Raw genomic sequence first — 6,062 nt, 5'->3', positions numbered from 1 at the left:
GCTTTCCATAATAAGTTGGGTGAATTTTTTCCCATTCCTCCTGACAGAGCTGGTGAAACTGAGTCAGGTTTGTAGGCCTCCTTGCTCGCACATGCTTTTTCAGTTCTGCCCACACATTTTCTATAGGATTGATGTCAGAGCTTTGTGATGGCCACTCCAGTACCTTGACTTAGTTGTCCTTAAGCCATTTTGCCACAACTTTTGAATAATGCTTGGGATCATTGTCCATTTGGAGGACCCAAGCTTTAACTTCCTGATTGATGTCTTGAGATGTTGCTTCAATATATCCACATCATTTTACTGCCTCATGATGCCATCTATTTTGTGCAGTGCACCAGTCACTCCTGCAGCAAAGCACCTCCACAACATGATGCTGCCACCTCCATGCTTCACAGTTGGGATGGTGTTCTTCGGCTTGCAAGCCTCCCCCTTTTCCTCCAAACATAACAATGGTCATTATGGCCAAACAGTTCTATTTTTGTTTAATCAGACCAGAGGACATTTCTCCAAAAAGTACGGGCTTTGTCACTATGTGCATTTGCAATCCGTAGTCTGGCTTTTTTATGGCGGTTTTGGAGCAGTGGCTTCTTCCTTGCTGAGCGGCCTTTCAGGTCATGTCGATATAGGACCTGTTTTACTGTGGATATAAATTATTTTGTACCTGTTTCCTCCAGCATCTTCACAAGGTTCTTTGCACTTTTCACACCAAAGTACGTTCATCTCAAGGAGACAGAATGTGTCTCATTCCGGAGCCTTATGACAGCTGCGTAGTCTCATGGTGTTTATACTTGCATACTATTGTTTGTACAGATGAACGTGGTACCTTCAGGCGTTTGGAAATTGCTCCCAAGGATGAACCAGACTTGTGGAGGTCCACTTTGTTTTCTGAGGTCTTGGATGATTTCTTTTGATTTGCCCATGATGTCAAGCAAAGAGGCACTGGGTTTGAAGGTAGGCCTTGAAATACATCCACAGGTACACCTCCAATTGACTGAAATGATGTCAATTAGCCTATCAGAAGCTTCTAAAGCCATGACATCATTTTCTGGAATTTTTCCAAGCTTTTTAAAGGCACAGTCAACTTAGTGTATATAAACTTCTGACCCACTGGAATTGTGACACAGTGAGTTATAAGTAATAGTCTGTAATAAAAGTAATCTGTTATAAAAGTGAAATAATCTGTAAACAGTTGTTGGAAAAAAATTGCTTGTGTCATGCACACAGTAGATGTCCTAACCGACTTGCCAAAACTATAGTTTGTTAACAAGAAATTTGTGGAATGGTGGAAAGGGGAGTTTTAATGACTCCAAACTTCCGACTTCAACTGTATATGCAGAAGTCTACTTTTAACAATTGCCACTGACAATGTAACTAAAACACATTTATTTGAGGAACGGTGCAGATGCAAATTTTGATAAAATAATTAGTTTTTTTGTGACCACTTTTTTCCAAAAACTCCGAATTAAGATTCAAATATGTCTGCAGAAAGAATGTGTCAGCTATGATATGACACATTGAGTTTGAAAAAAACTATGTAGATGATTGAACTACAGTCAGTGAAGTGGATCAACACCCAGTAACATAATGACATCATGGGTCCTTGATCTGTACTATACAGAAATGCATAATTATGAGTGTAATTCTCTTCATGGTGATGTATCCTGAATAGGTACCAAGGTAGAACAATGTAATCCTCCTTTGCATGTTTGAGTATTATACTACACACTGGCTGTTATTCAAATGAGCTCCGCACCCAAACAAGACTAAATTTGGTTGGTCAAGACCGGACCAAATCTATACCAATCATAGACTTCTATGTTTAACAAGTTTGGACATTACAGTAAAGTCCAGTAGAGTATATCACATTATACTGTACTGAACTATAATCTTCTTTGCTGTACTTTACTGTGGTCTACTCTGCTTTACTGTAACTGTTTTGAGACTATGATTTCCTATTGTGGCCAATTCAATTGCGGTCATTCTGTTACTGATTTTTATTTTTTGTCACTGTTAGCGATTTGGTTAGAGAGGGTAGCGTCTCTGGCAACCTAACCGATATAATGAACAACCAGCCGGATTGGGTAGCAGCACTAGATTTGTGTCAGGACTATAGCCCGTGAAAGGGTGAATAATTCAAGTTTATTGAAAATATGTCAAATCATTATTTGTATATGTTGGTAACCCGTTGTATAAAAGTGATAATGGCCTCGAACCCAGTGTTTGGAGGATATGTTGGGAGGGTGTTAGAAATGTCCTCTCACTGTCAACTGCGTTTGTTTTGAGCAAACTTAACATGTGCAAATATTTGTATGATCATAAGATTCAACAACTGAGACACAAACTGAATAAGTTCCACAGACGTGACTAAAATATATGGAATAATGGGGGGGGGGGGGGGGGGGTTTCAAAAGTAACAGGTAGTATCTGGTGTGGCCACCAGCTGCATTAAGTACTACAGTGCTTCTCCTCCTCATGGACTGCATCAGATTTGCCAGTTCTTGCTGTGAGATGTTTCCCCACTCTTCGACCAAGGCACCTGCAAGTTCACGGATATTTCTGGGGGGAATGGCCCTAGCTCTCACCTTCCGATCCAACAAGTCCCAGATGTGCTCAATGGGATTGAGATCCGGGCTCTTCGCTGGCCATGGCAGAGCACTGACATTCCTGTCTTGCAGGACATCACGCACAGAACAAGCAGTGTGGCTGGTGGCATTGTCATGCTGGAGAGTCATGTCAGGATGAGCCTGCAGGAAGGGTACCACATGAGGGAGGAGGATGTCTTTCCTGTAACGCACAGCGTTGAGATTGCCTGCAATGACAACAAGCTCAGTCCGATGATGCTGTGACACACCGCCCCAGACCATGACGGACCCTCCACCTCGATCCCGCTCCAGAGTACAGGCCTCGGTGTAACGCTCATTCCTTCGACTATAAACGTGAATCTGACCATCACCTCTGGTGAGATAAAACCACGACTCGTCAGTGAAGAGCACTTTTTGCCAGTCCTGTCTGGTCCAGCGACGGTGGGTTTGTGCCCATAGCCGACATTGTTGCCGGTGATGTCTGGTGAGGACCTGCCTTACAACAGCCCTACAAGCCCTCAGTCCAGCCTCTCTCAGCCTATTGTGGACAGCCTGAGAACTGATGGAGGGGTTGTGTGTTCCTGGTGTAACTCGGGCAGTTGTTGCCATCCTGTACCTGTCCCGCAGTTGTGATGTTCGGATATACCGATCCTGTGCAGGTGTTGTTACACGTGGTCTGCCACTGCGAGGACGGTCTGCCACTGCGAGGCTGATCAGCTGTCTCCCTGTAGCGCTGTCTTAGGCGTCTCACAGTATGGACATTGCAATTTATTGCCCTGGCCACATCTGTAGTCCTCATGCCTCCTTGAAACCCTCATGCCTCCTTGCAGCATGCCTAAGGCACGTTCACGCAGATGAGCAGGGACCCTGGGAGTCTTTTGTTTTTTTTAAGTCTGTAGAAAGGCCTCTTTCGTGTCCTATGTTTTCAGAACTGTGACTTTAATTGCCTAGTGTCTGTAAGCTTTTAATGCCTTAACGACCATTCCACATGTGCATGTTCATTAATTGTTTACGGTTCATTGAATATGCATGGGAAGCAGTGTTTAAACCCTTTTACAATGAAGATCTGTAAAGTTATTTGGATTTTTACGAATTATCTTTGAAAGACAGGGTCCTGAAAAAAAGGGACGTTTCTTTTTTTTGCCGATTTCACATAATGATGAAATGACTAAGACCTTTAGGAAATAATGTCTGGATGAAAATCCCCAAAACATTTATTTTTGCTCAGAGTATTATTTATATCAACTCCCCTGTCTGATATCTTAACTTTCTGTATACCACAAAATCTAAAAGGTAGAAATGTCATATTTCAGGTCATTAAAATGTACTGCTGACTGGATAATACCTGTTGTTTCTCCTGATTTCAACCATTATGTTCACAAATGATCTGCTTGAGAGAACGAGAGGTTTTACCTACATAGCCCACGTGGACATTTAATAATGTAGATAACATGGGTGGTGGAACATGTAATAATGTCATTTATTTGGAATCATATTCCTGTATGTGGGTTTCTTCTTTTTTCTCATTGTATTCAATTGTTACCATGCACCTGCAAAAAAGATAGCTCAGATGTGTGAGTGCCAATTGAATTTTGAAGCATACCAAACATATCCTACTAATTTGAGTGTCCCAGATTTACTATGTTACTTCTAGTCTATGAGACAAGGCTGTTCAAATACATACTCTTGCAGAGTTTCTCATGACTCTCCATCATTTGCTTGGAGCAGATATGCTCCTGCCCTCCCTCCTGGAATGCCTCCCAAAGCTTTCAGAATTCAGCTAACATAGCAGTTTTTCACCCATAGGTACTGCGGTCAAGTTTGACACCGGTCTGCAAATCTGTAGTTTCAGACTGCAGTAACTTGTTAAGAGGGTCAAGGAGCCCCAGGATTTTGTGAGTCGTGTTAGCAATAAACTTAAAGCTCGGCTCTGTCACTGCTTTCAGTATGCCTGTGATCTCAAGTCTCACATAGCAGCACCATATACGCGAGTAGATTCCACTTCATCAAGCATCTCTGTGATGTCACTTGATTTAAAGATGACTAAAAATGGTCACGGACTCCAGCCACCCAAGTCTTATTGTAATCTCCAGTACCGCACGGCAAGTGGTACCAAAGCACGAAGTCTGGAACTAACAGGACCATGAACAGCTTATACACCCAAGCCATAAGACTGCTAAGTAGTTAGTTAAATAGTTAACCAAGTAGCTACCTGAACTTTGTCCATTGAACCTTTTTGCACCAACTTTTTATACTCATCACATAAGCTGCTGCTATGTCACTTTATTTTGTAATTATATGTACATATTTTAATTTTATTTCACTTTTATTTAAACAGGTAGGCTAGTTGAGAACAAGTTCTCATATACAACTGCGACCTGGCCAAGATAAAGCAAAGCAGAGCGACAAAAACAACGCAGTTACACATGGGATAAACAAACATACAGTCAATAATACAGTAGAAAAAGTCTATATACAGTGTGTGCAAATGGGGTAAGATAAGGGTGGTCAAGGCAATAAATAGGCCATGGTGGCGAAGTAATTACAATATACCAATTAAACACGAGTAATAGATGTGCAGAAAATGAATGTGCAAGTTGAGATACTGGGGCGCAAAGGAGCAAGATAGATAAATAAATAAATCAATACAGTATGGGGATTAGGTAGTTGGATGGGCTTTTTACAGATGGGCTATGCACAGGTGCAGTGATCTGTGAGCTGCTCTGACAGCTGGTGAGCTGCTGTAAAGCTAGTGAGAGAGATATGAGTCTCTTGCAGTTTGTTCCAGTCATTGGCAGCAGAGAACTGGAAGGAAATGCGGCCAAAGGAGGAATTGGCTTTGGGGGTGACCAGTGAGATATACCTGTTGGAGCACGTGCTATGGGTGGGTGCTGCTATGGTGACCAGTGAGCTGAGATAAGGCAGGACTTTAACTAGCAGAGACTTGTAGATGACCTGGAGCCAGTGGGTTTGGCAACGAGTATTACTCAAGGGCCAGCCAACAAGAGTGTACAGGTCACAGTGAAATCGGAGTAGATAGCCAGAGAGAATCTACAAGCCCACCCTATGGCTCTATTTTCTTTCTCTCTACATTGTTGGGAAGGGCCCATAAGTAAGCATTTCACTGTTAGTCCACACCTGTTGTTTACGAAGCATGCAACTAATACAATTAGATTTAGATGGTATAAAGTTGTTCTATTTTTTCTTACTATATTCTTACTCACACTTATTTCTAAACAAGTATGTTCTGCGAGAAAATAGTATATGAAATTTCGAATGCACAATTGCGTTTACTCCTACCATTCGTTCACTTTGCTACAGCGCGTCAAACATGTGAGTCGAAAAAGGCGAGTGAATTCTACTAAATCAAACGACTATATTAGTATGAAGTTTAATTATTAAACACATAGTACGCTAGTATTGTTATTCGGACAAAATCATTGATCATAGGAGATTTGATGTGTAATGTAATCTGTAGTA

This window comes from Oncorhynchus kisutch, linkage group LG7 (genome assembly GCF_002021735.2).
Source record: "Oncorhynchus kisutch isolate 150728-3 linkage group LG7, Okis_V2, whole genome shotgun sequence".
In the NCBI taxonomy this organism is placed as follows: domain Eukaryota; kingdom Metazoa; phylum Chordata; class Actinopteri; order Salmoniformes; family Salmonidae; genus Oncorhynchus; species Oncorhynchus kisutch.
Note: the sequence above shows the minus strand (reverse complement) of the source record.